At 43.2% G+C, this 11,931-nt stretch overlaps 1 pseudogene; it reads left to right on the top strand.

The window, feature by feature from the left end:
- Positions 1–6,892: 6,892 nt before the first annotated feature.
- On the top strand, positions 6,893–11,073 carry LOC130111246 (short transient receptor potential channel 4-associated protein-like; annotated as a pseudogene).
- The last annotated feature ends 858 nt before the right edge of the window (positions 11,074–11,931 follow it).

The following is an 11,931-nucleotide window of genomic DNA, read 5'->3' as shown; positions in this document are numbered from 1 at the left end:
ACCGTCTGGTAGCCAGCAGCACCCGACTGGCCTCCTCAGCCAAACCTTGGCAGTCACCAGCGGCCAGACACGGGGAGTTAGCCAAAGCCGCGCGCACAGGAGACGGGAGCTGGCGCAGGAAAACGCGCGGGAAAAGGAAGCCACCTTCGTCTGAGCCTAGCAGCGACAGCATATTGTCCATGAGATCCACAGCCGTCCCGTCACCCAAACCGGATAGGGAAAGGATCCTATCTGCCCTCTCTGCGGTAGATAAGCTGTACCTCTGGAGCAGAAGATGTTTGAGGGCGACGTATTTACCATGTTGCGGGGGGCTCGAACAGCGCCTCAACATGCTGGAACCATGAAGCCGGGTCGCTCTGCCAGAACTCTGGGAGCTTCACAGCCGCGGCGAGAACGGCCGGCTGTGAGAGTTGGGGCGGCGTGGCCGAAGTGGATTCACACTCTTCTTCTGCTCCAAACATGTTCAATTCGGGGTCACCAATGTGGCAGGATGAGGAAAAACACAGGAGACGAAGGCGAGTTTGAACTTTATTCCCCAGCTCCAAAACCAAACTGAAACAGGAACAACCTTGCACCAGAGAGCCCGGGAACGTAAACCACGCCCCCAGCTCACAGCCCTGCTGGGTGAGAGGCATAGCCCCTAGTGTCCGCCACACTAACCAATAAACAACATTCTGACATAAGTATTTTTCTTTTCAATGTTTGCTAAAGCAGTATGCAGAGCAAGTGAGATGGCGTCATCTACAGATCTGTTGGCACAATAGGCAAAGTCTAATGGGTCAAGGGTAACAGGAGTGTTACATGTTATATATGATATAGCAATCTTTCCAGGCACTTCATAATAATAGAGGTTAAAGCAAAAGGTCGGTAATTATTAAGGCAAGAGACAGGTGTTTTCTTAAGTATAGGCCCAATGGGTGTTTTCTTAAAACACTGTGGGACCACATACTGACAGAGATTGGTTAAAAATGTCAGTAACCAAGATTGCTGAGTGTAACATGCCTTGGGGACTGGGAGGGATGCCAACTGGGCCAGTAGCTTTACAAGCCTTAACCCTTTTAAAAGTTTAACTCACATCTAGCAGTTTTCCTTCTTTTGTTCACTCTAATGGCTGGAGACATACAATTAAACCCAGGCCCCTCCATCACCTTGAGGATGCTCTCAGAGTCGGGTCCATGGATCCGCAGGGAGTGTGGAACCTGGATGCGGGGGACCTTCTGGCAAGCAGTGTGCCTGCCTGTGCTGGAGGCGGCCTGCTGCTGCTGGCAGTGGACCGAGCGCTGTGCTCACTGGATCCTATGGGGATGCCGCATACCAAAGTCCGGCTGGGCACTTGCCCCAAACATTGGACAGTGGTAGCTGCCAATGCTGCCTCAGATGGCCTCCTTGTTAAAATGATGGGCACTTAACAAGTCATCAGCCCTCCTGGGAAATAGTGATGAGCAAATGGGGAAAAGCTTGAAAGGTCTCCTCGGTACGCAAAACGACCAAGGACAATCAGCTTGCACAGACACAAATGGACGCGGACATTACACAAGGTGAAAACTCAACTAGAATAATGGTAGCATCTAAATCTGATTAAGAACTGAAAACAATGTTTCTTCCAAACTGTAAACCCAGCCAAAAATATTTGGGATCTGACATTGAAAGCCAAAGGTATTTTTGGATGACATCTGAACATTAGAATTGTGCTGCTGAAACGTGAGCATATACATAATCTCCTGATTCATCCAAATTTGGACCTCCTGGCCCTCCCTAAATCATGGCTTAGTTCCAGTATTGTAACCGAACTGCTAGAAATACCTTGCTATAATTGCTACTGCAAAGATAGATGCTCGGGGAAGGGTGGAGGTGTAGTAATGTACATTAAAGATACCATTAAAAGCTGTGAAATGGAACTAGAATCGCAACTGGAATGTATGGCTATACACATCACCCTCTCGCCCCAAATGTCCTTTGAGGTGCTGTCATGTATAACCCCCCATTGCACGAAACTTTGTTCTATAATGATTTTGTAGTACTGTTGAAGAAGTTGGATTATCATGAAGAAATATATGTCCTTGGTGATTTCAATATTAACAGGTTGGACAAAAAAAACACAAGGAAAAACTCAAAAACATAACTTCAAAGTTCAATGTGAAACAAATGGTTACTACTCCAATAAGAATCACCAGAAATTCTCAGACCTTCATTGATTTGATTTTTTTTTTAAAAACAATCCATGTCGTTGATCACAGGTCTATGCGATCACAAATTTGCTCACAAATGAACCAAAAAAAGATTCTGTCCATGCCAGTAATTCAGTGACAACAAAAGCCATTCCAAAATGCAATTGGGCACAATTACAATCCGTAATTTCAATCAGTTTCAGCAGATTAACTGGGAAGACATATCAAAATCTGGTGATCTGAATAATTGCTGCAATTACTTCATGGGCACAGTCAAAAACATTATGGAGAAATATACGTCACAGGAAAAATGAACTGCCTTGCCTTGGTTGACAAAGGAAATCTGGGTTCTAATGAAAAAGAATGACTAAAAACTTCCCCTGAAATCAAAAAGTAACACTGACATCATAACTTGTAAATCTCTAAGAAACAAGGTAGTCAAAGAAATACGGACTGGAAAAGCACAGTATTGTACCAGGCTGTTTGAGAATGCTAAGGGGAATGGTTCTAATGATTGGAAACAAATATACAGCTTGGTCAGCTCTAAACCTGAGAAACATAACTGTTAAGTTTAAGATTGAGAACATCACAACTACAGACTTTACAGAGATTGCAAATGGTTTTAATGATTTTTTTTATCGATGTGGAATAAACTTGCTAGAAATTTTCAGTCAGCTCAACTAGAGAATGATATTACATGCTAAAGATATCTTTAATCTAGACACAGCATCATCTGCTCATTCACTCTTGCACAGCTGTTAACCAAACTTGTCTATAGCTACAGAAAGTTTCCCTGATCACTGGAAAACAGCTCTGATTACCCCCATTTTCAATTCAGGTGCAGCTAATTTGGCTACAAATTACAAGCCAATTTCCATACTTCCAATTTTTTTCCACCAAAGTCTTAGAAAAGGTTGCAGCACAAAAATTAATGACATACTTGGGAAATAGTAATCTCTCGTTCTCTTGTACTCAAATCAATTTGGTTTCAGACCCAAGCATTCAACAGAACTAGCTATTTGCAATCTGCTTGAAAATATCAAAAGCGTTTTAGATTGGGGGAGTGTAGTTGGTGCAGTCTTCCTAGACCTGAAATAGGTATTTGATACAGTGTGAATCATGACATCTTGCTGTCCAAATTAGCTAAATTTAATTTCTCTTCTCAAACAAAAACATGGCTTAATTCTTATTTACAAAATAGGAATCAATAGGTCACCATTGGTCATTTTAAAACAGATTGCAGTGAAAGTAAAACAGACATACCACAAGGATCAGTTCTTGGACCTTTGTTGTTTAGCTTATACTATATCAATGACAGTCCCTGAGTGTTGCAGAGGAATTGGGCTACAAATGTATGCTGAGAATACTGTTTTATTTGTGGCAGCAAAAACACCTACTATTGGTGCAGCCAAACTAACACTGCTTGGGCAAGATGGCACGATGGCTTGACTCTCCTGCCTAACACTGAATGTTAAAAAAAACCTCTATGTGCTTTTCAATCAGAAAGCTCCCAATCACAGATGCTTTTAAAATGAGGATAAAAGACAATGGACTAGAGACAGTACAGGAGTTTTAAGTATCTTGGAATCATTTTGGACGCTCAACTGAGGTTTGACAAACATAAAGAAGTTAGGTAGAGCTGTTAGGGCCAATCTTCAAACATTTAGGCAAATCAAATACAGCTTCAACATTTATGCATGCAGTGATTTTTTTTTTCCATCTCTCATACTGCATGACCTCTTGGTCTCAGGCATCAGCCTCTGCCATTAAACCATACACATCCTTTTACAATCATTCTCTGCTTTTAATTCACCCCTCAAGCCGCCTCCTCCTCCCCCCTTCACTCTGCTCACTGTAGATATGTTCACCTCGTTTTTTACTGATAAGGTCTCTGCCATCAGTAACAAATTCTCTGAGCCTTGCTATCTCAGTCTGCAGCTGCCAGCAAACAGGGCTGCACTCTCCTCGTTCTCTCCTCTGACCGAGGAGGAAGTCTCAAACTTACTCTTGATGCACTACCTATCCACTGGACTCAATACCATCCAACCTTCTACAAATCATTTCCTCCACACTTAACCCCACAGTCACACACATCATCAACTCCTCACTTAAAACGGGAGTGTTCTCCCACATATAAGCAAGCTCAGGTCACCCCGCTGCTCAAAAAACCTACTCAACCCAGCCCAGGTTGGAAGCTACAGACCAGTTTTCCCTGCACAGTCTTCAACCAAACCTCTGAATTCCTTTCTGAGAATAACCTGTACGACCTGAATCAGTTTGACTTTAAGCGGGGGCACTCTACCGAGACTGCACTCCTGTCGGTAATGGAGTCACTGTGTTCAGCTAGAACTGCCGGTCAGCTCTGTTGCTAGTAGATCTCTCAGCTGCCTTTGACATGGGTAACCACAGAATCCTCGCCTCCACACTCACTGAGCTTGGTATCTCAGAAACTGCCCTCTGTTGGTTCAATTCCTACCTTGCAGGGAGACGGAGCATAGCTTGGCTTATCCAACAGCATAGCATGGCTTATCCACAGGGGTCCCTCAAGGGTCAGTGCTCAGTCTCCTTCTCTTCTCAATATACACCACTTCACTTGGTGCAATCATTCGCTCTCAAGGTTTCTCCTGTCGTCCCCACCAGAAGATCACACAGTCTCGGCTCAGATCTCATTATGCCTTGTCGATATATCGGCATGGATGAAAGAACGCCACTTTCAACTTAACCTCTCTAATATTGAGCTCCTTGTCATCCCAGCCAGTCCATCTTTACAACAAGAGATCAGTATCGGAGTCAAATCAACCCAACTCATGCCCACAAAGTCTGCCCGAAACCTGGGTGTCATAATTGATGACCAACTAACCTTTAAGGTTCACGTGGCCTCAATTGCTCAGTCATGTCGATTTGCCCTATACAACATCAGGAAGATCAGATCTTACCTGTCTGAGCATGCAGTACAACTCCTGGTACAGGGTCTCATAATATCACGCACTGACAATGGCAACTCCTTACTGGCAGGCCTCCCCGCATGTACATTCAAACCTTTGCAGATGACCCAGAACATAGCGGGATGTCTGGTCTTCAACCAGCCCAAAAGATCACATGTCACCCCATGGTTCATATCCCTCCACTGGCTCCCAGTCACTGCCCGCATCAAATTCAGAACCCTGACACTCGCTTACAAAACAGCAACTAAAACAGCTCCCGCCTACCTGAACTCCCTCATTCAGGTCTATGCTCCCTCCTGCTCACTATGCTCTGCCAATGACAGGCGCCTGGCACTACCACAACAGGGCCCTAAATCACTAGTTAGACTCTTCTCGCCTGTAGTTCCACAGTGGTGGAATGAGTTACAAAACTCTGTTCGATCGGCAGTTCCTCTCAATCTTTAAGAAAAGACTAAACACCTAGCTCTTTCATGAATACCTGAACTCTTGATGGACTGAAGAAAAAAAATCTGCTTCTATGCACTGTATGCATTGCCTCTGTACACTGCCTGTTGGCACCTATGTCCTATTGGACTCAAACTTGGCTTTATGGCACTTACTCGTGTTGTTCTCTTCTGTCTAGATCCTTGCTTGTGTTGTATCAGCTCTGAGATGTACATCGCTTTGGATAAAAGAGTCTGCTATTGGAAATTGTAATCAAGCTATCAAAGTTCTGACCAAGAAGCCAGTGAGATTTCATCATTGCAATATTCTACAGAAGTATAATCTTCTCAGTTTTGACAATTTCATTAATTACTCCAGCCTCACACTTACATTTAAGTGTCTCCACCATCTAGCTCCATCCATTTTCTACACTTTCATTAACTAGATTTCACTATACTGCTATTAACACCTGAAATACATCAGAAAGAAACTGTAGAATTAGACAATGTAAGACTTCTTTTGCACAAACTGCATTCTCAATTAAAGACAACCCTCTGGAATTCCCTACCTGCCAATTTAAAGCAGAGTCAGGATTTTAAAATGTTTTCCACAACAGTCAAGTCCTGGTTAAAACTTGGCCAGAACTGTAATCATGACACCAACTAGTCGTTATTTGTTTGCTTGAGTTCATGCAAAAATGTTTTGCATTTTGTTTTTATTTGTCCGTTTGCTTGTGTGTTGTCATGGATGGTTGCTGTTTTTGGTTTATTACTATGTGCACTGATTTTAAACTGTATCATGTAGTTTTATTGATTGCTTGAACTATCAATGCCCATCAAGGGACTGGTGTGGGGAGATTAGCTTCGGCTATATACACGTGTACAGCACATCGGACACCGCTTCTGCAACTGTCAATGTTCTCTGTATGTGTCTCTTACAAATAAACTAAAAACGAACTAAACTATGCATGATTTAAAATGGTCTCTTTTATCTTAGGGCTGTTTGCTGGATTTTCCTGCACCATACTGGCCAATAAAATTGGACTGGAAAGACGCCCAACGTTAATCAAGCTGCCATTCATGCTCGAACTAGCCGGGTTACAAGAAGGGAAGAAAACCATCGGGAGTGAGATCATGACCTTGACATTAAGCGGTAATGGCGGTGTGTTCAGTGAGAGTCCACGTTGAATCATGTTTGTTGGGAGAGATGCAGGCTGAGATGAGGTTCAGCACTGTGTGCCCATTTCTTCCTACCCGGTTGCTCAGTTAGGACCGACTCATCCCAGCTCTGCAGGGCCTACAACTGTCTTGGGTCGGCAATATCATGAAGTTCTGGTCGGCCATGTGTGTGGGAATGATGGCAGATGAGACAATGCAGTGTGAGAACTAGACATGGAGACAAAGCTGTACAGGATAAAATATGACTGCATTAGAAATGAAAACACATTCAATACTGTTAGATCTATGACATACTGTCTGTTGCAAAGTGAAGGGTTGTTAATGTGACTTCACATATTCATATGCATTTTATAAACATGTTTTATGCAGCTTTATATTTGTCAAAGTGGAGGACGTCTAACTTAAACTACAGTAGTTAAGGCAAGTGTAGCTCTATGGGGACATCTACTGTCAGTCTAAGAGCAGCACACTGTTTCAGGGTAGACATACAACCCTGTCACACTGCATATATATGAAATACACCGACAGTCTGAAAGGGTGCCCCTTTTTAAGAGAATGGCTTTAAACTCTGTTCCATTTAGTGTGAAAGTTCAATGCCTAAGCCATATTGCTTATATGTGCTTCTATATTGTCTGTAAAATGTAAACATGTGCTTTAGATGACATATGTCAACAGTTCATAGGACATACTCCACCTGTGTCAAGTGCATGAAGTTTGCATTAGCACACTGTAATATGTGTGATATGTGCGTGAAAAGGAGAATTAGAAACCCACGTTTATCTGTGCATTGTGTTTGACTGCAGAGGGTAAAATTTATGGGTTTCTAGTGCACCATTTTCATTATTTTGTTAACCCCTGTGTATTCACAAACAGAAACACACGTTTGGCTGCTATGCAAAACTAAAACATCCAACTTCCATTAAACCCCTCAGCAGTCAGCTGCGGGTTTTCACCGAGATTAGCATCTCCCTATAAAGGGAGTTTTCATGGTGTCTTACAAAAGTAAGGAGTAAAATCTATTTTTAGGATTCAGCTTCAAGCCAGACATCCATCTGTGCTCTGAAATGCTGCTCAAAAAGGCCCTATAACATGGGTATAGCTGAGAGGGGATGGGGGGGGTCAATGTGCCCCCCAAAAAACCTATATATTCAATGAATGCAGCAGTTAGCTTTGGAAGAAAATAAGCTTATAATCACTACCTTATGCAGGGCTCCAGGCAAAACTATATATATATATATATATATATATATATATATATATATATATATATATATATATATATATATATACACTACCGTTCAAAAGTTTGGGGTCACCCAAACAATTTTGTGTTTTCCATGAAAAGTCACACTTATTCACCACCATATGTTGCGAAATGAATAGAAAATAGAGTCAAGACATTGACAAGGTTAGAAATAATGATTTGTATTTGAAATAAGATTTTTTTTTACATCAAACTTTGCTTTCGTCAAAGAATCCTCCATTTGCAGCAATTACAGACCTTTGGCATTCTAGCTGTTAATTTGTTGAGGTAATCTGGAGAAATTGCACCCCACGCTTCCAGAAGCAGCTCCCACAAGTTGGATTGGTTGGATGAGCACTTCTTGCGTACCATACGGTCAAGCTGCTCCCACAACAGCTCAATGGGGTTCAGATCTGGTGACTGCGCTGGCCACTCCATTACCGATAGAATACCAGCTGCCTGCTTCTGCTCTAAATAGTTCTTGCACAATTTGGAGGTGTGTTTAGGGTCATTGTCCTGTTGTAGGATGAAATTGGCTCCAATCAAGCGCTGTCCACTGGGTATGGCATGGCGTTGCAAAATGGAGTGATAGCCTTCCTTATTCAGAATCCCTTTTACCCTGTACAAATCTCCCACCTTACCAGCACCAAAGCAACCCCAGACCATCACATTACCTCCACCATGCTTAACAGATGGCGTCAAGCATTCTTCCAGCATCTTTTCATTTGTTCTGCGTCTCACAAACGTTCTTCTTTGTGATCCAAACACCTCAAACTTGGATTCATCCGTCCACAACACTTTTTTCCAGTCTTCCTCTGTCCAATGTCTGTGTTCTTTTGCCCATCTTAATCTTTTTCTTTTATTGGTCAGTCTCAGATATGGCTTTTTCTTTGCCACTCTGCCCTGAAGCCCAGAATCCCGCAGCCGCCTCTTCACTGTAGATGTTGACACTGGTGTTTTGCGGGTACTATTTAATGAAGATGCCAGTTGGGGACCTGTGAGGCGTCTGTTTCTCAAACTAGAGACTCTAATGTACTTATCTTCTTGCTCAGTTGTGCAACGCGGCCTCCCACTTCTTTTTCTACTCTGGTTAGAGCCTGTTTGTGCTGTCCTCTGAAGGGAGTAGTACACACCGGTGTAGGAAATCTTCAATTTCTTAGCAATTTCTCGCATGGAATAGCCTTCATTTCTAAGAACAAGAATAGACTGTCGAGTTTCAGATGAAAGTTCTCTTTTTCTGGCCATTTTGAGCGTTTAATTGACCCCACAAATGTGATGCTCCAGAAACTCAATCTGCTCAAAGGAAGGTCAGTTTTGTAGCTTCTGTAACGAGCTAAACTGTTTTCAGATGTGTGAACATGATTGCACAAGGGTTTTCTAATCATCAATTAGCCTTCTGAGCCAATGAGCAAACACATTGTACCATTAGAACACTGGAGTGATAGTTGCTTGAAATGGGCCTCTATACACCTATGTAGATATTGCACCAAAAACCAGACATTTGCAGCTAGAATAGTCATTTACCACATTAGCAATGTATAGAGTGTATTTCTTTAAAGTTAAGACTAGTTTAAAGTTATCTTCATTGAACAGTACAGTGCTTTTCCTTCAAAAATATGGACATTTCAATGTGATCCCAAACTTTTGAACGGTAGTGTATATATATATATATTTGGGAGCCAAATCAAATTTTCAGAGCCAAAATATAGTATTGTCATATGCTACATTGTTAAAGGGCTGCTTCACACTGCCTTTTCTTTCCCCTCTGTACTGTCTGCCTTTGTTTGCTCTGCCTTCCATAGTCTACACCAACGTGTCCCAAACTTCTGGAGACCACTCGTCCTGCATGTTTTAGATCGCTCCCTGCTCCAACACAGATGATTTAAATGGTCAGTTTGTTATTAAGCGGCTTCAGAAGTTCATAATGAGTTGTTCATTTTAATCAGCTGTGTTGGAGCAGACCGAGCAATGACACAATCCCTGGCCTTCTTGTGTTTTCTTTACTGTCACCATGCTTCTTCGGTTTCTTTTTTAAAACGACTCGAACCGGTAATGAACTCTGTTTTACCAGCAGTCTCTTGTCCTACTTGAGCACGGAATGTGTAGTACATTTTCCCATTGTCATAACGTAACAAGGTGAACTCTTGTAGCCAAGCTGATTTAAACTGCCTTGTAGTCCGGGTGGTGTAGCAATCTATTCCGTTGCCTACCAACATGGGGATCGCCGGTTCGAATCTCCGTGTTACCTCCGGCTTGGTCGGGCGTCCCTACAGACGCAATTGGCCGTGTCTGTGGGTGGGAAGCTGGATGTGCGTATGTGTCCTGGTCGCTGCACTAGCACCTCCTCTGGTTGGTCGGGGCGCTTGTTTGGGGGGGGGGGAACAGCGTGATCCTCCCACGTGCTATGTCCCGCTGGTGAAACTCCCCACTGTCGGGTGAAAAGAAGTGACTAGCAAGTACACATGTATCGGAGGAGGCATGTGGTAGTCTGCAGAGGGGGTGGAGCAGCGACCGGGCCGACTCGGAAAATTGGGTAATTGGCCAAGAACAATTGGGGAGAAAAAGGGGGGGAAAATCCAAAAAACTTTCTTGTAGGGATGGGAGATGCAGGGACGGGAGGCGATGACGGTTCAGCACGCAAACAAAGCGGAAAGTTTTTTTCAAAGTTGTGGAGGTGGTGTCAGAGCTCTACCCGCTGTCCTATATGGCCAGAGTGGAAAACAGGCGACCCTTCCTTTTTAGATTGGTCAACATCATCAACGTAGAGACACAGGAGAATGTGAGCTGTCTCAACACCAGCCTGGTAATCCTGATGCTGGCCAGAACGAGGGCCAAGCTGCCCTTCTGCCTCAGTGCCCTCCAAGAGAAAGTATGCTGAGAAGTACCCCGGCTACCTGCTCAACAATTTCCACAACCTACCGCGCTTCTGGTAGCGCCACTACCTCAACAAGGAAAAAGACAGCACTTGCCTAGAGAACAGTTCCTGCATCCTCTTTAGCTACTGGAAGGAAACAGTTTCAGTGCTGCTGGGCTCAGAAAGGACTTCTCTGTGTGCCATAGCCAGCTACATAGATGAGCCCTTCCTGGACCTGGACAGAGACCTGCTGGTGGATTGACCCCTAGCCTCATTGCACTGTGAAAGGGACTGATGGGGATTGGGGTGACAAGAGTACAGACGCTTTATGTGGGGAAACTACTCATCTGAGCCAAATCTGGACAGGGTAACCCCCCCCCCCTCTCACCTGGCCTTTCAGAAAGTGATATGTGTTGGATGTAAAGACTTATCTGTTTGTTGTATGTACCTTCACCTGGAGGCTTTCATTGAAGACGGGCAGGGACCTAACCTGTCTGGCTGTTGTCTTCTTGCTGTAGTTTTTCCCCCCATAGCCTCAGAGGACATGAGGTGACAAACTATTTGCCCAATCAGATCCCCCCCCCCCACACACACACATGGTATAACATAGACTGGTAAGGAACCTTGAGAAATGATACCTATGTTGTTGGTTTACTTAATTTGATAGCCAAATAAAAAAAAAATATTCAAATAGAGGTTTTTATATCAGCAATACAAAATTCTAAAAATATATGGTTCAACAAAATTATTTAAAAAAAAAATTTTTTTTCTTTGTTTTTCCATGAACATGATTTGGAAAAGTTCGATTAAACTTTTTTTATTTTATTTGGAAATCTCATTTAATAAAGCGTCAAAAGTGTAATGTTTAAGTTGCAGCTTAGGAATCTGAACAATTAAAAACAGGAGGGGTGGGAAAGATAAAATTGTCTTGATGCATGCTAAAAAAAGCCAGGTAAGAAAATCAAAGACAGTTGAATCAGTTCATCCGGACGCAACGCTTATTGACAGATACGCCTCATCACCACCCAACCAAGTTACAGCCTCAGTCCAAACTGACGGCAGGTATCCCCAGTTTGGACTGAGGATGGCATCCAGTTGAGCGATGAAAAGCATCGGGCAA

Source organism: Lampris incognitus, chromosome 1, assembly GCF_029633865.1.
Source record: "Lampris incognitus isolate fLamInc1 chromosome 1, fLamInc1.hap2, whole genome shotgun sequence".
Lineage (NCBI taxonomy): Eukaryota > Metazoa > Chordata > Actinopteri > Lampriformes > Lampridae > Lampris > Lampris incognitus.
The sequence above is the reverse complement of the archived record's forward strand: the minus strand, read 5'-3'. Positions and strand labels throughout refer to the sequence as shown.